The sequence below is a fragment of the Ovis canadensis genome, chromosome 20, assembly GCF_042477335.2.
Source record: "Ovis canadensis isolate MfBH-ARS-UI-01 breed Bighorn chromosome 20, ARS-UI_OviCan_v2, whole genome shotgun sequence".
In the NCBI taxonomy this organism is placed as follows: Eukaryota; Metazoa; Chordata; class Mammalia; order Artiodactyla; family Bovidae; genus Ovis; species Ovis canadensis.
In genome coordinates this window covers 45375117-45400501 of record NC_091264.1, presented here as the reverse complement: position 1 = coordinate 45400501, position 25385 = coordinate 45375117, and the positions used below count along the sequence as shown (strand labels likewise).

Here is a 25385-nt window from a genome sequence, read left to right as displayed (position 1 = left end):
ACATCGGAATTAAGATATTGGCAGGGCCATTCTCTCTCTGAAGGCTTGCTGAAGGATTCCTTCCTTGCTTCTTCCTAGCTTCTGGTGGATCCCCAAAATCCCTTATATTTTTTGGCTGTGGTTGTATGAGTCCAGTCTTTGCCTCTGTCTACCTATGACTTTCTTCTTACTGTCTGCCTCCTAGTGTTCTTTCTTGCAAGGATAGGGTAAACCAGTGGTAGGGTTTAGGCTCCACCCTAATCCAGTATGAATGACTTCATCTTAATGTAACTACATCTGCAAAAACCTGTTTCCAAGCAAGATCACATTCAGAAGTTCTAGGTAGACACAAATTCCTGCCTACAATATTTAACCCACTAAACTTAAGGATGAAAGATGAGGTGTTATGTACAGAAATATAGTTAACTGCATCAAAGTATACATTAAAAGGTGTAAAAGTACTGATTAAAATTGCTTATGGGTGAGACGGAATGGAGGTTTTTGGTGTTCAGTCTAAAGAAACAAGGGAATCTCTAGACAAAGACAGGCATCAAACACCTCAAAGGCAATATTCATGGTTCAGGTTCTTTGTTGGGTGAGAGTTTCCTGGTTTATAGATTGTTGTCTTCTCACTGTTGTTTCACATGGCAGAAGCAACAGAGAATCCCCTGGGGACTCCTTTGAAAGGGCACTATTTCTATTATGAGAAATTAACTCATAACCCAATCAGTTCTCAAAGGTCCCACCTCCTAATACCATCACATCGAGTCCACCCAAATTGTTCTCTTCCACTCCCAGATTAGTGAATCATTTTAAGGGAACTTTTAAATGGCTTACTTCTAAATCTGTCTCTAGTTTATTACTTTTAAATGATGCCCTTTTTTGATTCTTCTTAGAAACTTAGGGAAGTGCTTTTGTTAATATTAGAAAAGGAAAATTAATGAAAAACTAAACAGTAAACTATTTTAGGGCAGTGACTTTGCTTGATTTGGCTGTTAAGGCTTCCTCACTTTCAAGGCATTCTTAAATGGGCTGTTATCTAAATAGTTTTTAAGTAAATACTGAAAACAAAACAAGGCCTTAGCGCCTGAACAGGGACTTGAACCCTGGACCCTCAGATTAAAAGTCTGATGCTCTACCAACTGAGCTATCCAGGCCCTCTAAGAGACTGTCTAACTCATTATGTAAAATAAGAACACCAGAGGGCTTCTAGTAATAGTCATAGCTTTTGAAATTACTTGGGTCTTCCAGAGGGCTTTGATTCTGTTTCACCAATGACTTCAGTAAGTGGGAAGGACTTCAGGAAAATCAAAGATTGGGTAAGGAATGAAGATTGTGATACAAGGAGGAGGGTCATTCCCCATTGTTTCCTCCAGTGTTTTCTTTCAGAGTTGGGGTTTCCTGGAATTTTCATGCCAGAGCAAGAAACAAACTTGACGCCCACTTTGAAGTGGTGGTTCCATCCAGGAAAGGAACTCCCAGAAAACTCACTTATTCTAAATATTCATACATCTCACTTTCAGCACATGCACCTTTCCTCATCTTTCCTTCACATGCTTTTTCTTCACTCTCCCCAGTCTCCTTTCCCTCCTTCCCTGCATCTTTCCAACCTCCCATTTGCCAATTTGGAAAGTCCACATTTGTCCTCTCCTATTCTACTTTTCAACTCTCCATTTTATCTTGATTTCCATTCTAAAGACAGGAAGGATCAGGCAGTTGAAACTGTATCCCCTGCCTCTGTAAGAGCAGGTCTTCATTTGTTCATGAGACTATTAGGAAAGTGGGACTCAGCTGCTTGCAGCTCTAAAACCAATACTCAATAAAGTTGGTGGGAGGGAAAGCTTGCTTTATTCTGTAGGCCGACAACCCAGGGCGGACTTGTGTCCAAAGGCCAACTTCCCCCACTGACAATCAGTGGGCAAGAGTTTTTAAAGCGGCATTACAGGGACGGATAGGTGGCGGGAGGGGGCTATATGCAGAAACAGCACTGTCAGCTCTGACAGTCATCTTGAACTCGGCCATTCAGTGATCTGATCAGCATCATCTTGATTATTTTGAGTACAGCCGATCTTTGCTGCCAAGGTCAATTTGTTCCCATTTGTTTGAGGCCAGTTCTCAGAATTGCGGCAGCTTCTGTCATTGGTACAGTCTGGTCAACATGCAGTTAACTTCTACCTGGTGGGGGTTTCAGTACCTACAAGACAGCTCAAAGGATATGACTCACGTTCTTCACTTTGCTTAATTGCTAAATTATTATTATTTTGTCCTGTTTGACTGCTTTCCTTTGCTTCTGCATTTTCTCACTTCTCTTGATTAAATTTATTGTTTGGCTATAGTTTCTCTACAGACAAAACACAAGCGGGAAAGATGGGGAAGGACCATAGTGTCCTGCTCTGTTTCAAGACTGGTAAGCATGTCTGTATAAGCAAAAAAGTAGTGATAGAGTCACTGCATATAGACGATAATTAAGATGTGCATTGTTTCCCAATATACTGTGAGCTTTAAAATGACGTATTTGATTGAGGCCAATTTTCATCAAGATCAAAGAAAACAAGAAAGGCAAACCAATTGTGTCACTGTCATGAATATTTTAATTTAGCTGCCTCTGCCGGAGAAGGCAATGGCATCCCACTCCAGTACTCTTGCCTGGAAAATCCCATGAGTGGAAGAGCCTGGTAGGCTGCAGTCCATGGGGTCGCTAAGAGTCGAACACGACTGAGCGACTTCACTTTCACTTTCCTGCATTGGAGAAGGAAATGGCAACCCACTCCAGTGTTCTTGCCTGGAGAATCCCAGGGACGGGGGAGCCTGGTGAGCTGCCGTCTAGGGGGTCGCACGGAGTCGGACACCGCTGAAGCGACTTAGTAGTAGTAGTAGTAGTAGTAGTAGTAGTTGCCTCTGCATAGTGTTCTTGTGGAAATCTTGGAATTTGAGGAAAAGAATAACGAGTGTTGGTCTAGTGCTTGTGGAAGGGAAAAAGACATTAGCAGAGGATGGTTTCGATCCATCGACCTCTGGGTTATGGGCCCAGCACGCTTCCGCTGCGCCACTCTGCTTTTCACGACCCGGTGCTTTCTTGCATCTCATTAATTTGTATAAAGATTGGTAGCCACCCGTGTCTATCAATTCCTCTTGCTTCCCTTTTCCCACTCACTTCCTCTAAGTTATGCCTTTCATTCTGAGTCGGCCCCTCATCGCCTTCTCAAAATTGCCGCCTGCACGCAATCTCTAAGGCGTCTGCACTTTTGCAATAAGGAAACCGAAGCTCTGAAATCCTTCCTCAGGAACTTGGTATTCCAACCCTTAGCTTCTCCTATACCGATTTCTAGGGATGAATTTAGAACTCAGACTCCTCCCCTCCCTCACCAGCCTTCCCTAGCCTTCCACTGCTCACTCCCGGACTCTGAAGTTGGAACTCCTTGGCTCCTCCACGTCAGCGGCAAGGCTAGGGGCCCTGTATGGTCGCGCCGCCTGGAAAAACTGAAGACTTGGGCGAAGAGAAGGAAAAGCAAATACTTTTGAGAATTGCAACTTGAAGAGTTAAGGGAGATATGAAGCCCAAGGTAATCTACCATAGCTGGATTCTTTGTTCACACTTCGGCAGACAACACCTGTTACCTGTTTATTCAAAATCAGATTTCTCTCCTTTCATTTTCATGGTTATATGCCACATTCTTTTGTATCTTTTGTACTGCTCTCCCTCTCTCTCTTTTTTTTAAAAGTGTTATTTACTAGAGAGATGAAACATTTAAGTGGATTTTTATGCAAATAGATTATCAATGCTCCAGAACACCTTAGGAACCAGAAATCATCATTTTCCAAGGGCAGAGAGAACTCGAGTTTCTTGAGATGAACCTAGTCACCAACATTCAAAATCAGGAAGTGTGATTTTTGCTGAATAAGTCTACCTCAGATGATTGATCGATCCTATTCTGAGCTGCTCTTTCCTTCTCATATCCCCTCTGAATTCTGCAGGGCTCTGATTTTACCTTTTTTTTTTTTTTTAATCTGCTACAGAAGCTGCAAACTTTGTCTTAACCTGTTTTCTAAGACAGAAACCATGAAATCATCACTTCCTCTGATATTTTCATTCCCAGTAACCTCCCCAACTACATTAACAGAATAAAACTACCACCTTCAAAAAGAGAATCATTGGTCCACGGTCTTATAAGCCAAAAACTTTTAGTCCTGAGTGTTCTCCCAGGAAGACCTTAGAAGAAAGGTGTGTAAATTCGATGAGGTACTATTGGGGTCCAGGCCTTGGTGGTGTTAGTGGCCTTCTATAAAACTCTTCAGAAGCTCAATGCAGACTTTTTTTTAGTCATCTGAACTGAATTGTACTGAATTGACCTTGAAGTGAATTTTATTCCAGGGAGGAGACAAAATATAAACATTTAAAGGATACCAATAAAGAACATGTTTAGGAATCAAAGGCAGAAAAGAACTTTGAAATAAAACAGAAAAGTCCAACTATAAAGACAAAGATTGACAACTGTGACTATATTAAAATCAAGACCTTTTCATTAAAAATATCACACATAATTCCACATTCAAGGAATGGGACTATGTTTATCTTATATTTGTTTGGAAGTTTAGCTTTCAGCTTTTCATGTGATTACTAACAGCAATATGTTTCGAGAGTTTAAAAGAGAGAGAAAGAAGTCATGACTAGGATGTCAAGAGCTAAATGACAGGATTTGACTAAGAGGAAGGGGAAGCCGTTAAGTTTGAAAGATCGTTAATTGGCAGAAAAGGAGGATTCAGCATATTTTCTAAGTGTTTGGAAATTGGGACACCATAGTTCAGAAAAGGCAAATTTGGTTTGTTTGGAATTTGGTTTGTTGCAAAACCGTCTAAATGCCAGAGGTTACCAATAGAAACATGAAGGTGAATGAAACATGGAGGTCTTTTGAATGACTACTACTTGTCACATGGTTTGCTAGGGAAAGCACCTACATAAATTTTTTTAAACCCTCAACAATCTTGAGGTAGGGCTTGCCCTCTAAATTTACAGATGAAAGAAATGTTCACAGGTGGTCAAAATAATGTAAAATATCAACACATCGCACTTTTGTAAATGATGAAGCTTGAATTCAAACATAAGCACCTGATTCAAGATTCTCATGTTTTTTCCTAATCTGCTTTGCCTTTAAAAAAGTATTTCAGATTCTCTACATGAAGACCAAAAACAGAGCAAAAGAAACAACTCACTTCTGATCGATGTGCACCCAAAATGGATCTTTAAATAGCTGTTTGCCGGTTCCTGCATGTGTGTTTGAGTTGTCTTCTGCAGGCAATGAAAAATTTCTGAAGCCTGTTAATTTGGGAGACTAACTAAAAACTGTTATCAGACAGAATAGAAAAAAAAACACTGGATGAATACCTCTCACCTTAACCAAAGCAGGAGGGATTTTTAACCACAACAGCAACAACATTTTTAAAAACTCAGTAAAGATGTTAAACCAAGACCAAGACCTTATTCTAGTCCTCCATGCTCTATGTTTCTCTTTTTATGTGTCTTATAATAAACCACATCCTGCTTCTTCACTTCATATCCCTTCTTTGAGCACAGACTGAAAGAATGTAAAGGGGAAGATAAGTTAGAGCAAGAGAAAAATGGCAGTGGAAGGAAAGGGAAGAGAGGAGAGGGGAGAAAGCAGTGGACCTTGCAGAAACTGTGAAGATGCTGAAAATATTATTGTATAGGGACTTGAAGTTCCACACACAGACCCAGTCCCCACTGATAAAATACTGTGTTAAGACAAAATACTGTGAGATACTGTGAGCACTGGGGAGAGCTCCTGAAAGACAATACCTGCAACACGTGCTGAAAAAGTCTGTATCCTAAATCCTCTGATTCTTAAGGTTGGTCATGTACTGTGTAACTCATGGTTAGCAGGGATGGAGTGGGAGAAAAAGACTCAAGGTACATGAGGTGGGCTCCCCAGTTTTCAAAGCAGCATCAACTCTGTCTCCCAGTGTACCTCTTCACCATAAAATTACTCCTTTCCTGTCTTTTGGCTTTGCAGATAATTCTTGGTTTACTCCTGTAATTTCTAGAAGTAACTTGTTCCTCTTCCTCTCGGATAGAATAGGCTTCAGTCATTGACAGAGTTGTTACTGGTGAGATCCTATCAGTGTCATGTCAGGATGGCCGAGTGGTCTAAGGCGCCAGACTCAAGATTCTATCTTCCCTCTCTTGGGGCTTCTGGTCTCCGAATGGAGGCGTGGGTTCGAATCCCACTTCTGACAAGACTCAGTTTTGTTCTTGGCACATATGTGTCTTTCATCTCACTCTTGCCTTTCCACCTTCATTCTCCCGACTCTTGAGTATCCTCCCTTATTCTGTAGTTGGGTTCTTTCTACCTCTAAAGACAGTCCCCACCAGCAGCTCCACCCAGGCCTATACTCAGGAAGGTCCTGGTATCCCTGGAAGAGTCACTAACAAGTCATCTCTACAACCACCAGCCAAGCATTTGACAAATGGAAATTCCCAATCAGAGAACCTGGAGTATTCCCACATACAACTGGGCACATTAAAAAAAAAATCTTTGCCACCGATGCCACTCTCTTCCCAGAGAGAAAGAGGCAGTGGATTTCCATTCAAAGGTTGTCCCTTACTCTGTCAGCCTGTTTATCTTAATGAAACCCAGGAACTTTACTTAATAACAAAAATACAAAGTAACCAGAAAGCTCTCCCTTTCCTAGAGACCTCAAGCCAGACTATTATGCGCTGGAGGAATATGGCCTCACCACTGGCAAATCAAACAATGTTCTCCTGCATGACCACACCAATGAAAAGGACCCAGACTTTCTTAGCGGTAGCTCAGCCTTCAGAAGCTCCCACACAGTTCTAGCTTTTTCCAGTGGGAAAGTTACTGGAAAATTCACTGCTTTTCCCCACATGGAGGAACTGAAAGGAACAAAATGGAAGCAATAATAATAATAATAAACCCCACTGGAATCAATTTGTAGTGATTGTATTTTTGTATTAGTGAGAAAGATATCCAAAAGAGTAAGTACACAGTTTCTGGTTTTGCCTTTAGATTTAAAGACAGCATCACAGTACCTATGGTACTATCTCCCAGGTTAAGTAAGAAATGACACATTGGGGAATGTGGCAAGCACTCAGACCATCATTTCCTAAGTTTTTAAAAATCAAGCTCTATAACAGTTTACTGGCTAGAAGAAGGATCCTCAGAGCTTAGTACTCAGCATCCAGCCCAGGTGTTGGATACTTTATAAAGGGAAGAAAACATTTTAAAATGATTTCTATTTTATTTTACTTTTTAGATTTCCCCATTTATCTCAAAATATACTAGGAATGCTTTGGAACAGAAAACAAAACCAGTTACAGGAAAACAAACAGTCTCAATCTGAAACAATGGTTGGAAGAAGATGAAAATGGAGAATGAAGAAAAATAATTTGGAATTTCATGATTTCAGGGGAAATGCAGGACAGGAAAGAGTGGTGGATGTTTGGGAATCTGCAGAGGTGAGAATGAAAAAAGTGGAATTTGATGATGGAAGGGAAAGTGACTTTGGGTTCAAAAGGATAATTAATCACACTTGGTAGTTCAGGGCTCATTTTGGTTATTGGTCCATGCATATTTTGTTTCAGAAACACCTTTTTCCTTGTCACAACATGTAACCATCTCTTTCTTCTCCCCAAAACATATAGATCCTCTTTGAAGTATTTAATATTCTTTAGGAAAGAAACTACCCTCAAAAAAAGTGCTGTTGATTTGTGTGATTTTTATTGGCACTGTTAATCCTTATATGTTTTTATTTTACTCAACACAGTTTGAAAAATCTATTGTCTTGCTACAGTCACATCTGCTCCTATGTGCAGCTGCCACATAGTATGAAATTCATGGGTGGCCACTGAAGTATATCTGGTGGATATCTAGCTTGCCTGTAATAATCTGGTACTGCAAAATCCTACACTTAGACAAGGCCAACCATGGAGTTGAGCTGGAATTTCACTGAGGTACATTCCTAGGAGGAAGATTGCTGTGTAATGATTGAAAAGCTATACAGGAAGAAAAACTCATTTAATGTCAAAGCTGCAAAAGTTAAAAGTCTTAATTTTAAGACCAATATCTTACCTAGCTTATGTAGCTCTTCACAGAAGGCATTTTTTTTACCTTAATAAAAATAAAGAAAAGATATCTAAATCAAATCATTTTGAAAAGAAATCTCAGAGCGAGCTCAATTTTACTGTTTTAACAGTATGAACATTTCCTTTTGATAACCTAAAAATATTATCAGCAGTGTCATAGTCTTGAAGGACTCTCCCTCTTAGATATTAGACATGACATAAGAAGATGTCATCTCACAAAGTCATCTTTGTGAGAGCTTTATAACAGATTCTTTTCCGTGTACAGAAAAGCAGTGAGGATTTCATTCATTCTCTCCACAGTAAAAACCCAACATCCAACAGTGGATGACTCATCAGTTGATCCACTAAGGAAAAGACCACAAGTTGTTATGTTACCTTTTTTTCTAGAAGGAGGGGAATCTCAGAAGGCAGTGCAGGAGGTTGCCTCCAGGTGATTCTGAAAGTATTCCAGGATTCTTTGACCGGGGAATTCTCACTGTCGAATATTGGTCAGGGCCCAGAAATATTTGAGTGTCGAGAGTTGTTCCGAATGTCGTAAGAGCAAAATGAAGATGTGTCAGAAGTGGGATTCGAACCCACGCCTCCATTCGGAGACCAGAAGCCCCAAAGGTGGGAAGCAGAAGCTTGAGTCTGGCGCCTTAGACCACTCGGCCATCCTGACACGTTAGCCCAAACCCTTGACAGTATTTTACTGTAGACTCTAAGGAGTTGGCCTATAGGGGCGTCCCAGAAGAAGAGTTTCTGACATTTGTCGGACTGGGTGGGAGTTGTGAGTTCAGAGACAGACAAACAAAAAGGAAGCAGAACAGGAGCGTTAATGCAGACCTGAATAATTCTTTTTGCCCTGGAGACAGGGTGGTAGGGTATTGAGAGACACTGTTCCGCCCCACCCCCACCAACCAGAGCTCCCTGTCCAGTCCCCTGCCTTCCGCGCCCCGCCCGCCAGAACAGGGACCCGGACTCACACAAATTTCTTCCTATGGCCTTGAACCCCACCTGTGACCTGGACCCCAGGGTCACTGTTTTCTTTGTGATTCAAACCTTCATTAAGCAGGTCCAGTTCGATGCTGCCTCAGGATCGGTGGAAACGTTGAGTGAATAAATGGTCAACCCCACTGCTCTGGACGAGAGTCATTCCCCTTGTTCTCAACCCGTCCGGACTCCGATTTAATCTCCCGAAGCCATTCATTCCACCGGTCACTGTTTTCTGCCCTGCAGGGTCGCCTGTGCTCTTCAGTAATAATCTTGCCTTTCTTTCTAGAGCTCTCAGACGCTTCCCGAGAAATATTACCCTTCTGGGGTGACCGCAGCAATTCTGAAACATATGTTTACGTTTATATGACTGAAAAATATATTTAAGTGATGGAAAATGAAATAGACAAAGGGGAAAAAAATGCTTTTGTTGCAATGATTATTTTGGGATTAAAGGAGAGGACAAATTAAAACCTCGAATAATTTGGAGTATCACCAAGTTTCTATAATTAGGCTGTGAAGATCCAAATCTATAGGACACTGAAATTAGAGAACTATCACTTTCAAATTCGTAATTTTCTCATCTATTACCCTAATGCAAATAGAAATCAGCTCTTAAAAATAATGTTATTGTTTGTAGATTTCAGTCTTTTTATTGTGATAATTTTTTCTCTATACTAATAGTATGCTTACAAAGTATGCAATATTGAGTGTGTATTTTAATATATACATACGTTGAATTTTTGCATTAATGTTTTCTATAGCTTGAGGCATAGATATATTTCTATACACCTTTGAAGTCTATTTATGTACTTTTTATAGAAATGAAAACAGGTTTAAAATATTTGGGGTACTTGGAAATGGATATTATGAAAATGTAAGCAAGAAATCAAAACTGAAATATGCCATAATTCAATTTTCTTTAATACACCAATTCTTGCAGGGCCCAGCACCGTCAATATTTCATGAACCTCTGGGTAATATGTTCCCTAGACACCTGTTTAATATTAATGCAAACTTATTTTAATGTCTCAAAATTTTCTTTATAAGTCCAGGGAACATTGGATAAATGAAATCTAAGGAGATAGAGGCTTCTAAGTGATTAGAATTAAGTCATTAAAAAGAAAACCTGTCATAGATACTATTTTCTAAAAATGGCCATGCCAATATATCTCATGTCATGTATTTTTCTTTTAATGCAATTTTGAGACATTCCTTCTGGAGGTGGGGGTCTATGTTCCCTCCCCTTGAATCTGGCTAGGCCTGTGCCTGCTATGGAAGGGATGCTATACGACTTTCCAAAGCTAGGTTGTAAAAGGTGATAGAAACTGTCAACACTTTTCTCTCAAGACATTTGTCCCCAGAACCCAACCACCATACTGTGAGGAAGCTCAAACTAAGCTACAGGGAGAAATCACATGGAAAATACCTAAGGACTCCAGCCCACAGCCAGCAACAACTGCCATACGTTTGAGTAACCCATTCTTCAGATGATTTCCTGCCACTGGTCTTATAGTCTTCCACTTGAGTTTCCAGAAATCACAGAGCAGAGACAAACTGTCCCCACTGTGCTCTGTCCAAACTCTGGGAGAACCAATAAATGTGTAGAACCCAAATAAATTATAGGTGTTAAATTAAGCCATTAAGTTTTATTATGATTTGTTATGTAGCAATAGTTAGGTATAGATCAGTCTTGGTCCACTCAGGAGAGAAGAACCAATAATGACAGGAAAAGTTGTTTATTTATTTTTCCAGTTTAATTGAGATATATTTGACATATACTACTATATAAGTTTAAGGTATATGACATAATGATTTGATATATGTATATATTGCAAAATGGTTACCATAATTTGTTCAATTAACATCTATAACCTCACAAAGTTACAAATTATTTTTCTTTGTGATGAGAACTTTTAAGATCTACTCTCTTAGTAACTTTAAAATATACAATACAGTATTGTTAACTACAGTTGTCAAGTTGTACATTATATCCCCAGAAAGTATATTGCTTATAATGAATAGGGAAAGTGTAATATATAGAATTGTTAACTAAAGAAGGGATTGGAGAAACAAGGAATTGATGAGTAAAAAGTAAAGTGAATACTAATGAATATAAGAATAGCAAATCACTACCCTTAGGACTGCTAAAGCACCTTAGGAAGTGCCCCCTCACCCATGGCTGAGATAAAGCGCAGAAGGAAGAGACCTCTATACTTCACCCTGCCCCTAGCTAAGATCCAGACCTTGATGGGGAAGGCTTGGGCATGATTCACTGAAGAGCAGAGCAATTTTTGTGGGGTTGTGCCAGCAGAACTTGCTTGAAATCTGCCCTCTGGAACTTGCTGAAGATCATTCTTCCAGTGTTTCTTGGAAAACTTCCTGGAGAGGTCTCTCACTGAGAGCTCTCCACTAGAAAACACTCAAGGGGGATGCCCACCGGGGGAAGTTAGTGGCTGTTGCTGGGTGCTGGAGCCTGAAGCAGGGGAAAGCCATGCCTATGTAGGAGATAGGCCCTGGGGAAGCAGCAGGCCAAGTAATGCATGGGAACCAGGATGCAAATCCCCCTTCCTCCTGCAATGATTCTCCACTATTCTCTACTGAAGAGCTTTGGTGCCTATTAAAAGAAAACTATTTAAAAGATTCATACCCATTTCCACAAAGGAGGCAAAAAGGTGAACTTGGGACTGAGAGACAGTAAATTCATGAGGAGTAGTGGATAATGAAAATTTTTTTACCTAAAATGGGAACAAACTCTATAGCATGTGACTTTGCGGCTGTACAGCAGGCAGAAACTGGAAAGACCTTGAGAAGACTGTTACTGAAAAGTCCTGAAGACAGTTTCTTCCTGTTGCCTGTCTCATCATATTTCACTGAGTTTATACATTTCTTTAAGTGCAAGAAAATCAGAGGTGAATACTATACCTAAATATAGGATGAAATCTGTGAAAATGGCAAATCACAGACTTTCTCGAAGTTTCTGATCTTTCTTGAGACTACATCCCTTTCCTCTCTGATACTCAGGTGATGATGAGGAGCTTCAGCAGAGAGGCCCTCCTGGACAGGCAAGTTTAGGATTATGGAGAATCTGAACTAACTGGCTCCTCCAGAAGGCAGGAGGCAGACTTTTCATCCAAGAAGTTTAGGAAGTTGCTGATGAGTAACAGTGATAAAATTGACCTCACATTTCTTTCACTCCCCTCACTCTCAACTTCATTAATATGCCCATTTCCTGTTTTGTTGTGTTTCTCTATATTTTTGTTTATGATACTCTATGTCATAAGACATCAAATTGCCAACATCTGTTGGATGATAGGAAAAGCAAAAGAATTCCAGAAAAACATCTACTTCTGCTTCATTGACTACACTAAAGCCTTTGACTCTATGGATGACAATAAACTGTGGAAAATTCTTAAAGAGATGGGAATATCAGACCACCTGACCTGCCTCCTGAGAAATCTGTATGCAGGTTAAGAGCAACAGTTGGAACCAGACATGGGACAACAGACTGGTTCCAAATTGGGAAAGGAGCACATCAAGGCTGTATATTTTCACCTTGCATTTTTTTAACTTATATGCAGAATACATCAGGTGAAATGCTGGTCTAGTAAAGCACAAACTGTAATCAAGTTTGCCAAGAGAAATATCAATAACCTCAGATATGCAGGTGACACCACCCTTACGGCAGAAAGCGAAGAGGATCTAACGAGCCCCTTGATGAAAGTTAAAGAAGAGATTGAAAAAGCTGGCTTAAAACTAAACATTCAAAAAACTAAAATAATGGAATCTGGTCCCATCATTTCCTGGCAAATAGATGTGAAAACAATGGAAACAGTGAGAGACTTTATTTTCTTGGGCTCCAGAATTACTGTAGATGGTGACTGATGTGAGAGTTGTACCATAAAGAAAGCTGAGCTCCAAAGAACTGATGCTTTTGAACTGTGGTGTTGGAGAAGACTTTTGAGAGTCCCTTGGACTGCAAAGAATTAAAACCAGTCAATCCTAAAGGAAATCAGTCCTGAATATTCGTTGGAAGGACTGATGCTGAAGCTGAAGCTCCAATACTTTGGCCACCTGATGTGAAGAACTGACTCCTTGGAAAAGACCCTGATGCTGGGAAAGATTGAGGACATGAGGTGAAGGAAGTGACAGAGGATGAGATGATTGGTTGGCCTCACTGACTCAATGGACATGAGTTTGAGCAAGCTTCAGGAGTTGGTGATGGATAGGGAAGCCTGGTGTGCTGCAGTCCATGGGGTTGCAAAGAGTTGGACAAGACTCAGTGGCTGAACTGAGGTCATAAGAACATTGTTTTGCCCATATATGACTGTGGAGAGAGGGAGGTAGAGTGTGTTACTTTTTTACCCAGTGAGACCTTTAAAAGAGCAGGCTTGTTGGCTTTTCATAGATTCTACAGCCTCTTCTCTGAATGATGGGAGAACTGTATTCCAGATTGGGACCAAAGCATAGAAACTGGATTCCCCACTTCACCAATGAATCTTAATTTGCTGAGTTGTTTTTAATGAGTTACTTGAATTTGCTGGCAATCGAGTTGCTTTTGGTTTTGCTTTTTGTTTTTCATTAAGAGTTGTTTTTTAATGAGCCAGCTATCCAATCCTGAAAGTAGACAGGAAAATAATCCTTGCTTTGTATCAGGAGCACAGGGTCTCTGATCTGGGACTGGAGACCTAGGATTTGTGGTTGAGTTTTCTTCCTCACCAAGTCTCTTTAAATTATTGCTGTTGCTGATCTGAGTGGAGTCCCTAAACAGATTGTGTGTGTGTGTGTGTGTGTGTGACCCTCACAGCCCCTTTGTGTGCTCAGTGTCTGACTCAGTGATCAGTGTGCTCATATTTATATGTGTGTGACTGTGTGCTCAGTGTGCTCCTATCTGACTCTTTGAGACCCCATGGACTATAGCCTACCAGGCTCCTCTGTCCATGGGATTTCCCAGGCAAGAAGACTAGAGTGGGTTGCCGTTTCCTTCTTACGCAGTTCCTTTACCTGGGTGGAAATTAACAAATTTTCTGATATCTTTGCCACAGCTCCTTTAGACAGAATTTTTTTATTTGGATTTCAGCCATACCCAGTAGCCCTGGATCGAGACTTTAAAAGGTATTTCAGCCTCAAAGACAAGGCTACAAACAGGCAGAGCCTCTCTTCGGCTTCAGTTTCAGGGAGGTCGCTCCATTTCTTTCTTCCTGCTGACCTCATCCTTATCCTCAACTCTCAGTCTCCCTTCTGAAAACTGATATCGAGGAATTTGAGACAGATCTCTCGTGCTTTTCCCCAAGGCTCTAAGAAATGAAGCCTGGAAAATCAGTGAGGAACATACTGCAGAGCAGAGGGCGTGACTGTAATTAAAATCAAGTGGCCCCGTACCCCTCATCCGGAAACCTCGCATTTTAGCGAATGGGCAAGCTGTTCATTCCCCACTCTCGTCAACGTGCAACCTCTGACCCTCGACTGCTCTGGATTTTTAGGGAAAAGTCTCAGAGTTGGATTAGGGGTCCTGTATTTCCTTTGACAAAAGCCAATCGAACATGATGTTAAAACTATCAGAGAGTGAGGGAATTTGTTTGACCACAGATCAGAAAATCGAAAAGGGATTGACAGTAGGGTGTCAAATTTTCCAGAAACGATTCAAAATAAAGCAATGAAACCCTAACGATTTCGGTATATAATCTGCTTTAAGACAAGGAGTTAAAAACTAAACTACTGGGGCTCCGTAGCTCAGGGGTTAGAGCACTGGTCTCGTAAACCAGGGGTCGTGAGTTCGAATCTCACTGGAGCCTTGGGACGTTGCTTTTAGAGAAAACACATAACACAAATAAAGTTGCTGTGATATACGAATTCTTGATATCTGAAATTCAGGTGTGGAAAACCTCATTTGAAATGCCACCAATACAATTAATACCAGTACAAGCTTTTTGATGTGAAGAGCCGACCCATTGGGAAACACCCTGGTGCTGGAAAAGACTGAAGGCAAAAGGAGAAGGGGCGGCAGAGGATGAAATTGTTAGATAGCATCAGGGACTCAACGGACCTGAGTCTGGGCAAACTCCGAGAGACAGTGAAGGACAGAGAAGCCTGGCGTGCTGCAGTCCATGGGGTCGCAAAGAGTCGGAGACGACTTAATGACTGAACAACAACAAGCCTTTTAATAAACCAGTTTCTATTGTGATTCAATTTGTTGTAACCTGGAGTCCTGACTAACTTTGGTGCTATAAGCCTAAAGAGATATTGTAATTATCGATTTTATCATACTTACTTAATGGAGTCAAAGCTTCCTTGAAGACAGGAGTCATATCTTGCTTCATATTTTATCACAGAGCTAGATACAATAGAAAACTCAAAAACTGAAAAAGCAAAGAGAATAAAGACTGAAAAAAACAAGAACAGAGTGTTCAAGGGCTGCAGTACAAGTAGAAAAGATGTAACATGTAAGTAAGGGGAACTCGAGAAGAAGAGAGAAAGTAAGAGAAGAAATATTTGAGAGAATAATGACTGGGGATTTTCCTAAAATTAATGTCAGACACCTAACCACAGGTTGAGGAAGCTCAGAGAACACCAAGAATACATAATAAGACTACAACTAGCTACTTAATTTTTAAACTACAGAAAACAAAAGATAAAGTCCTGAAAGAAGTTAGAGGGAAAAACATCTTACCCATACAGAACCAGAGATAAGAATTATATCAGACTGCTCCTCAGAAACCACGCAAGGAAGAAGACAGTGAAGTTAAATATTTAACATTTTGACGGGGAAAAAAAATAAACAACTCAGAATTTTGTACCCTGCAAAATTATCCTTTGGAAGCAAGAAAAATGCTTTCTAAGACCAACAACACTTTAGAGAATTTGTTGCTAGATGACCTGACTTGCGAAAGCAATCAAACAAACAAAAAACATGCTAAAAGGACTTCTTAAGAGGCATGGGAAAAAAAAAAAAGGTCAGAAACTCAGGTCTATATAGACAAAGGAAGAGCACTGAAGAAGAAATAAGTGAAGATAAAAGAAAAACTTGTATTTTTCTTAATTGATTTACTATATAACAGTTTGTTCAAAATAATAGTATTAACTAAGTATTTGATTATGTACACTTATTTATATACCACACACCTCTCTCTATATATATTTGCTTGTGTATGTCTGTATATATGTGACATGAATGACAGCAATGATACAAGGTACAGGAGAGAGCAATTGGGATTCTTTTGTTGTTATAAAGTACTCACGCTATTCAGGACATGATATAGTGCTATTAGTGTTATCTGAAAGTAGACTTGGATTAGTTGTAAATATATATTGCAAACTACTGAATAAAGTAAAAGAAGTGTAACTGTATGCTAAGACAGGAGAGAAAATAGAATCATATAAATGCTCAATTAAAACCTCAAAAGTGTAGATGACAAAAGTAGGAAGAAAGAACAAGGGTAGTAAACAAAAGCCAATAATGACTTAGTAAATATTAATCCAGCCACATCAATAATTACTATGAATATTAATGGTTTAAGTACATCAATTATATAAGGGAGTTATTATCAAGAAGACAAGAAATAACAAGTGCTGGTGAGGGTGCGGAGAGTAGGAAACCTTTCTGCACTGTAAGTGGAAATGTAAATTTATGCACTCATTATGGAAAACATCATGGAGGCTTCTAAAAAAATTAAAAATAGAACTACCATATGATCCAGCAAATTCACTTTTGGATATTTATCTGGAACTTGACAGAAACATCCGCTTTGATGAACTAAATCAAGTTGACCCAGAGAAAGGAATCCAGAGAGATAAATACTCCAAACTTTCTGTCTTCTCTCATTCTGTTTGCTCCCTCAATTGAAACTCAAGATGAAGTTGCAGGGCAGGGAAACCTAAATTGTGGTCAGTGCAGGCTATGCTGCTGTGTTGTTTCAGTCGTGTCCGACTCTGTGTGACCCCATAAATGTCCTCCTACCAGGCTTCCCCGTCCCTGGGATTCTCCAGGCAAGAACACTGGAGTGGGTTGCCATTTCCTTCTCCAATGCATGAAAGTGAAAAGTGAAAGTGAAGTCTCTCAGTCATGTCTGACTCCTAGCAACCCCATGGACTGCAGCTTACCAGGCTCCTCCATCCATGGGATTTTCCAGGCAGGAGTACTGGAGTGGGGTGCCATTGCCTTCTCTTGCAGGCCATACTTCCATAGTAAAAAGAGCAGGCAGAAATCAGAAGCGTTTTTTTTTTTTTAACGTTAATAATCCCAAGCACTTGGCTTTCTATCTACATTTTTCTTCATGCACATGATTTTATGCTTATAATGTCTGCATTCTATTAATGAACGTCAGTTTAATATCCAGTGACATATTGTGAGTCTTGTAAGTTTTCATCTCTTAAGAATAGTTCCGAAGATACTGGTTCTTCTTGTCTAGATCCAGACTTGGAATACAGCATGTGAGTACTAAGATGAGGTTTATATAAATCACTTAGAACAATGTCTGGCCCAGTAAGCTCCATCCAATTTGTGGCTGCTATTGTTAGATGAATGCCCTCTAGAGGTTCAGGCAGAGCTCGAGGACTGTGTGGTGGGAATCTAGGAGGAGATCCTGTGGTGAGATGGTCATTACTAAAGGGCTATGTCGCTTCTCTCTGCTCCTTACTTTAAGGTGTGTTTTAAACACACCTAACGATTCAGTACAACAACGCAACAGACGCCGAAATATGGAAATAGTTCTCTGCCCTCGCACTCCTTCCTGCATCTGAATGGGGATATTTGGTCACTGGTCTAGCACTCTCAATCCTGTTTGTTAAGTCCCATGTGGACAGGAATAGTCAGGCTATTCCATTATTTACACAATTCTCCTTCTCACTGACAGGAATTATTCCATAAAAGCCTGAAAGCCTCATGTCTGGTATGTATGTGCCAGCTGCGATTACTCTATGCCAAATACAAACAAGCAAACTAACAAACAAAATTGGCCTTTATAATGAGATGCCCCAGGCAGAAAATGAAGATACTGGGTGGGCAAATTGGGTTTGCTTCTACTCTACGGGTTGTAGAGGCAAACTACCTGCAATGAACCTCGAAAGAAGGTCAAAGCGGGTGGAGGGGCAGGGTGGGAGTGGGGATCGGGGACACCACCTTGGTCTCTTTAACACTCGGCACAAAGGAGCCGTTTCCGCTCTGGTTGTTTTCCCATAGGAGATGCTGGACCAGCCGGCTGTATGACTTAGAATGAGGTTTGCAAGCAGGCTCGGGAAGGATTTAGGGGAACCTGGAGGCACAGCCCGGAGATGCTGGACAGCAAGGTGGATAGTTCCGCCAGAAGCGCAGCGGGTGCTGGGAAACCCGCTGGGCGAGGACTGGGCTGGCTCTGCTTCTCTGGGTCCTGATCTGGTAGGAAGGATCACGGATCAGCCAGGCGGTGCGCGGTGATGCAATACCTCAGTCAAATAGCCCTTGTCTTCCGCGGAAATCGTTCCCTTCTTGGAGTCAAGGCGAGGGAGAACCAGAGTCCGCCCGTCCTTTCTCTTCAGCCTTTTCTCGGGGCTTCTGAAACGAGCATCCCTGAACACCTGGGAAATGCTGATCTTTGCGGGCCCAGAGGAAGGATCACAAACATGCTTGCGGGAGAGATGGAAGTGTCTCGATCAAAGTGTCTCTGCCAGGCCAGCCGCGGCTGAGGAGGGTGGGGAGAAGAGGGTCCCCAGCAATGCGGCGCGTTCCCGCTCTGCTTGTCTTGGGGATCCTGCGCGCCGGTCGCTCATGGCTCTGTAGAGTGCGCACCGAGAGCCAAGGGAAAGCATGCTCCAGTGGCGCAATCGGTTAGCGCGCGGTACTTATACAGCAGTATATGTGCGGGTGATGCCGAGGTTGTGAGTTCGAGCCTCACCTGGAGCATGTTTTCTTTCCTTTACGGTTTCAGTTTCTTTTCACTCTAATGCTTTCCTTCTCTCCTCTTTAAAGATAAAAGCTAAAAAGAGGCTACTACATTTTCCAAGGTGAGAACGCAGATATTCCCATGATTAAGGAGAATATTTGGTCGTTTTCAAACACAAAGAAATCACAAGCTGAAAGGAGGCAAATTGAGCTCATTCAGTCATATTCGATTTTCTTCTGTCAGGAGAACTTAAAGTCAGGTTGTACAGCTTCGAATGAGTCTCCCTCATCCTTTCCTCGCTCCTAGTGTAAAACCATCCCTCAAATCTTTGGGAACTGAGCACAGAAGAGGACAACCTGGGTCTTACGCTCTGCCATTTCTTGCAGCTGGCACAGGGGCTCACGAATGACCAGAAGCTGCGCTCAGGCATCTTAACGTCGAGTTCCATAAGATCTGCAGTGAGGTTGCTGAACTTCATCTGTGAAATATAAATGTGTTTGAGTCGAGCTCCACCGCCTACTTTACATAAACCAGACTGGGGAACAGAAATTTATCTCCCCCTGCAATGAAACGTAGGTAGCTGTGTATGTATTTCTTCCTAATTTCATCAGAAAATAAACGACCTTGTTTGGAAAAACGACATTCATCTGGAGGCTGTGTCTGAAATAAATGATCGTATGTTGCTCTACTTGTATTCAGTCTCTCATGGATTTCATTGTTTCACAGGGCCCTCCTTGTGTATCTTATGTATCTTTATAGCCTACAGTTTCATCTCAATTTTTTTCTCACCTACTCATATACACATTCTTTGTATTATATTCATTCCCTTAATTACAACATCCTTCCAAATACTGATGATTTTAAGATTTCCTTCCCATCCAGTCCCCTCTTTTGAATCAAGACCTATGCATCCTACTGCCTACAGGATATTTCTGTCTAGACATGCCTGCAAGTCTGTAACAGCAACACATGGGGAAATCATCAAACTCAAATCCACTCCCTCTCCTGTGCACTTTATCTCAAAGGCAGCCATTCAGCAAATACTTGATGACTGCTTTTTGGCAGATCCACTCTAGATGCTGAGATTACTGTAGTGGGGAAAAAAAAAAATCAAATCTCTATTCTCTAGAACCTAATTTCTAGTAGAGAGAAATAAGCAATGAACAAATGACCATAAATATATTTACATATAGTTAGACAAAATGGTAATAAGCTTATAGCAAAAAACAAAAATAGGATAAGAGGGATCAAGGATACCAGGGAATATGCTGGGAGTGTTATGTGATATAAGGTTGTTAGAGAAGGCCTGTCTAAGCAGTGACATTTAAGGAGAAACCTGAAGGAAATAAGGGAGAAAGTCTTGGATATATATGGTGAAAGACAGGTACGGGCAGAGGTAAGAACAAAGGCAAAAGTCAAGCTATGGGAATGGAGCCATGAGCATAGTTAGAGAAGAAAAAGGAAAAGAGGTCGCCCTGGCACATAGTAAGTCCTCTATATATGAATCTTCGAGTTGCAGAACTTTCAAAAATGCCAACATGCATTCGCTTGTCCAGTCACGTGAGATAGTTCACTTGCCTGGCTTACATCGTCACATGCGTGCATCCTCTACAAGTGGTTGTGCTTTTGTGTACTTTATTGTACAGTACTGTATAGAGTACAGTATCTTTCTTCCAAGTCTAGGATGTCCAGAACCAAGTGTAAAAGCATCAGTGATGTATCTGGTACTGCTAAGAAGCACCAGGAATTGGAGGCCCAGAAAAAGGAAGAAGAGAGATAAGAGGAAGAAGTAACTGAAGAACTAAAGTGATTCATGATGAAGGAAATGGCAAGGGAATTTTCTTTATTTGAGGAGGCACTGTTAGCTTTTGAGCACAGGACCTGAATCTATAATGATACACAAAGGAGGCAGCAGCCGTTCAGAAAGCAATACTGTGCTACCGTGTCATTTACGGTGAGAAAAAAAGAGCTACTACCCAGATCACTGGATCATCGAGCTGGGAGGGATCGGGGGCAGGAGGAGAAAGGGACGACAGAGGATGGATGAGATGGCTGGACGGTATCACTGACTCGATGGACGTGAGTCTGAGTGAACTCCGGGAGTTGGTGATGGACCGGGAGACCTGGAGAGCTGTGATTCATCAGGTCGCAAAGAGTCCGACACGACTGAGCGACTGAACTGAGATAGAATTGAATTCAGCAAGGAATCAGAACTTATGTCTTCAGTGTCAGGCATGAGTGACACTGCCCCTTTGCCCTCCATCTCCTATTGCTGACAGTCCTTCAGCTCTACCATCTCCCACCTCCTCTCCCTCCTCCAGTCAGTAGCTCTTCTTGCCTGTACACTCCATACCAGTCCCTGAATGCCAGCTGTTGTATTGTACTACTCTACTGTAAGATTAAAATGTTTATTTTATTTTTTGTTTGTTATGTATTATTTGTGTGAAAAGTATTATAAACCTATTACAGTACAATACTGTATAGCTGATTGTGTTAGTTGGGTACCTAGGTTAACTTTGTGAATGAACTGGACTCAGGGACGAAGTCCTGTAATGGAAGTTATTTGTATGTCAGGGACTTACTGAATTTTTCAACAGAATAGCCTCTTTAAAAAGTTTTTGAAACCTAGTGCCTGACATGATATTACATAACACTAGTTAATACAGTGACCAAATGATGTTTGAGGAAACAATGTGAAAATAAAATTGCCAGAATCACAAAGAATGTCTCCAGGGGTTATTCCTGTTTCCTGTAGTGATCTCTGGACAGTCAAGGGCTGGGTTGTCTCTGATTCCCATGGCTTGATTTGGGAACTCTGTGATGACTCTGATCACACCAACTTCTGTGCAGCTAGTGGTTCAAAACAGAAAGCAACAATACAGTTCTCTAACGTTTCCTTTAAAGCAAAATGCATTTATTTAGGATGCACTAGGCATGAGGAGTTTCAGTTGTAGCATTCAAACTCTTAGTTGCAGTTTGTGGCATGTGACCAAGGATCAAGTTGGGGCCCCCTGCATTGGGAGTGTGGAGTCTTACCCCTGGACCACCTGGGAAGTCCCTTAGGTCTCTTTTCTGGTAAGACATTTATATACAATAAGATTCAAGCATTTTAAGTGTAGAGTTTGATGAATTTTGATAATTGTATTAATTTCCTTTTGCTTCTGTAACAAATTAGGACAAACCTAATTGTTGTTGTTCAGTTGCTAAATTGTGCCTGACTCTTTGTAACCCATGGACTGCAGCGCACGAGGCTTCCCTGTCCTTCACTGTCTCCTGGAGTTTGCTCAAACTCATGTCCATTGAGTCGGGAATGCCATCCAGCCATCTCATCCTCTGTCACCCCCTTCTCTTCCTGTCCTCAATCTTTCCCAGCATCAGGGTCTTTCCCAATGAGTGGGCTCTTTGCATCACGTGGCCAAAGTACTGGAGCTTCAGCTTCAGTATCAGTCCTTCTGATGAATATTGATTTCCTTTAGGATTGACTCGCTTGATCTCCTTGAAGTCCAAGGGACTCCCAAGAGTCTTCTCCAGCACCACAATTCAAAATCATCAATTCTTTGGTGCTCAGTCTTCTTTATGGTCTAACTCTCACACCCATACCTTACTATTGGAAGAACCATGACTTTTGTTTTGTTTTCCATATTTTAAAATTTATTTGCCTTGTATCTGTCTCCATCCACTAGAAGATAAGCTTCATAAGAATAGGGACTTGATCTTTTTCCTCCCAGCATCTTGGGTCATGCCCAGCATGGTGAGATAATTAGGAAGTGAAAAAGTATGAGTTTGACTATACGGACTTTTTCCAGAAAGCAATGTTTCTGCTTTTTAATATGCTGTATAGGTGTGTCACAGCTTTTCTTCCAAGGAGCAAGGGTCTTTTAATATCAGGGCTGCAGTCACCGTTCATAGTAATTTTGTAGCCCAAAAAAATAAGATCTCTGGTTCCTCTGCCTTTCCTAAATTCAGCATGTACATCTGCAAGTTCTTGGTTCACATACTGCTGAAGCCTAGCTTGAAGGATTTTGAGCATTACCTTGCTAGCAGTGAACTAAAATGGACAGGAATGGGTAAATTTAATGCAGATGACCATTATATCTACAACTGTGGGCAAGAATCCCTTAGAAGAAATGAAGTAGCCCTCATAGTCAACAAGAGTCCAAAATGCAGTGCCTGAGTGCAATCTCAAAAATGACAGACTCAGTTTGTTTTCAAGGCAAAACATTCAACATCACAGTAATCCAAGTCTATGCCCCAATTACTAATTACTAATGCCAAAGAAGCTGAATCTGAATGATTCTATGAAGACCTACAAGACCTTCTAGAACTAACACCAAAAAAAGAGATGCTCTTTTCATCATAAGAGACTGGAATGCAAAAGTAGGAGGTCAAGAAATACCTGGAGTAACAGGCAAGTTTGGCCTTGCAGTACAAAATGAAGCAGGGCAAAGTTTAGCAGAGTTTTGGCAAGATAATGCCCTGGTCATAGAAAACACCCTCTTCCAACAACACAAGAGAAGACTCTACACATGGACATCACCATTCAATACCAAAATCAGAATGATTATATTCTCTACAGTCGAAGATGGCAAAGCTCTATATAGTCAGCAATGACAAGATCTGGAACTGACTATGGCTCAGATCATGAAATCCTTACTGCAAAATTCAGGCTTACATTGAAGAAAGTAGGGAAAACTGCTAGGCCATTTGACCTAAATCAAATCCCTTATGTTTATATAGCGGAGGTGACAATTAGATTCAAAGGATGAGATGTGATGAACAGAATGCCCGAAGAACTATGGATGCGGAGGTTCGTAACATTGTACAGGAGGTGGTGAGCAAAACCATCCCAAAGAAAAAGAAATGCAAGAAAGCAAAGTGGTTGTCTGAGGAGGCCATACAAATAGCTAAGAAAAGAAGAGTAGCGAAAGGCAAAGGAGAAAGGGAAAGATATATTCAACTGAATGCAGAGTTCCAGACGATAGCAAGGAGAGATAATAAAGCTTTCTTAAGTGAACAATGCAAAGAAATAGAGATAAACAATAGACTGGGAAAGACTAGAAATCTCTTTAACAAAATTGGAAATACCATCATTTCATGCAAAGATAGGCACAATAAAGGACAAAAACAGCAAGGACCTGATAGAAGCAGAAGATATTAAGAAGAGGTGGCAAGAATACACAAGAAGAACTATACAAAAAAGGTCTTAATGATCTGGAAAACCAGGATGATGTGGTCACTCACTCACCTAGAGCCAGACATCCTGGGATGTGAAGTCAAGTGGACCTTAGGAAGCATTACTGTGAACAAAGCTAATGGAAGTGATGGAATTCTAGCTGAGCTATTTAAAGTTCTAAGAGATGATGCTGTTAAAGTGCTGCACTCATTATGTCAGCAAATTTGGAAAACTCAGCAGTGGCCACAGGACTGGAAAAGGTCAGTTTTCCTTCCTATCCCAAAGAAAGGCAATGCCAAAGAATATTCAAACTACTGTACAATTGCTCTCATGTCAGAAACTTAGTGGCTTAGCACAAAATTCTTGTCTTGCAGTTTTGTAGATAAGAAGTCTAAAAAGGCTCTCACTGGGCTAAAACCAAGCTGTTGGCAAGTCTGTGTTCCTTCTGGAAATTCTCTTAAACAATTCTTTTTCTTGCTTTTTCTAGCTTCTAGAGGTGGCCCACATCCCTTAACTCTGTACCCCATTCACCTTCAAAGACAGCAATTGCATTACTCTAATCTCTGCTTCCCTTGTCACATCTTCTCTGATTCTCATCTTCTTATGTCTCTCTCTTCCATTTTTGTTAGGAAACAATTTATTCATTTATATATTTTTGGTTTCCCTCAGTCTTTGTTCCTACCTGGAGGCTTCACTGCTTGTGGTGAGCTGGGGTTCCTCTTCATTTCTGTGTGTGGGCTTCCTTTTTTTGGTGGCTTCTCCTGTTGCTTCTCTTGATCTGGCTCTAGGCATGTGCATTTCAGTAGTTGCAGCACTGTCTCAGTAGTTTTGGTCTGCAGGCTCCATGGTCAGGTGAGCCCACAAATTTGATTACTTAGATTAAATGAGCCCGTTCTTTGGAGGATATAGTAAAAAACCAAGCAAGTTATATTATGTATATTGATAAACTGATTTTAAAGTATATTGAAAGATTCAAAATAACCAACAGGATACTGAAGTTAACAACCTGGAGAAGGAAATGGCCATCTACTCCAGTATTTTTTCCTGGAAAATTCCATGGACAGAGGAGCCTGGTGGGCTACAGTCTATGGAGTCACAAGAGTTGGGCATGACTTAGCAGCTAAACCTCCACCACCACCACTGAAGAAAAAGGTTGGAGATCTGACATTATTTAGCTTCAAGATTTGTTAGAAAACTACAGTGATCAAGACAGTATGGTATTGGTGAAAGAATAAATACATAGATCAATGGAACAGAATAAAGAACCTAGATATAGACCTAA

At 40.9% G+C, this 25385-nt stretch overlaps 6 non-coding genes across 6 annotated transcripts; 3 read left to right on the top strand and 3 right to left on the bottom strand.

The window, feature by feature from the left end:
• Positions 1-1063: 1063 nt before the first annotated feature.
• Positions 1064-1136, bottom strand: TRNAK-UUU (transfer RNA lysine (anticodon UUU)). Its single transcript has one exon. It is a non-coding gene; the product is annotated as a tRNA-Lys (tRNA).
• Positions 1137-2963: 1827 nt separating this feature from the next.
• Positions 2964-3035, bottom strand: TRNAM-CAU (transfer RNA methionine (anticodon CAU)). Its single transcript has one exon. It is a non-coding gene; the product is annotated as a tRNA-Met (tRNA).
• Positions 3036-6123: 3088 nt separating this feature from the next.
• Positions 6124-6231, top strand: TRNAL-CAA (transfer RNA leucine (anticodon CAA)). The gene is made up of 2 exons: positions 6124-6161; positions 6186-6231. It is a non-coding gene; the product is annotated as a tRNA-Leu (tRNA).
• A 2424-nt stretch (positions 6232-8655) lies between these two features.
• TRNAL-CAA (transfer RNA leucine (anticodon CAA)) lies at positions 8656-8762 on the bottom strand. The gene is made up of 2 exons: positions 8725-8762; positions 8656-8701 (listed from the first exon to the last, which is right to left on the bottom strand). It is a non-coding gene; the product is annotated as a tRNA-Leu (tRNA).
• Positions 8763-14795: 6033 nt separating this feature from the next.
• TRNAT-CGU (transfer RNA threonine (anticodon CGU)) lies at positions 14796-14868 on the top strand. Its single transcript has one exon. It is a non-coding gene; the product is annotated as a tRNA-Thr (tRNA).
• A 3988-nt stretch (positions 14869-18856) lies between these two features.
• Positions 18857-18950, top strand: TRNAI-UAU (transfer RNA isoleucine (anticodon UAU)). The gene is made up of 2 exons: positions 18857-18894; positions 18915-18950. It is a non-coding gene; the product is annotated as a tRNA-Ile (tRNA).
• Positions 18951-25385: the final 6435 nt, after the last annotated feature.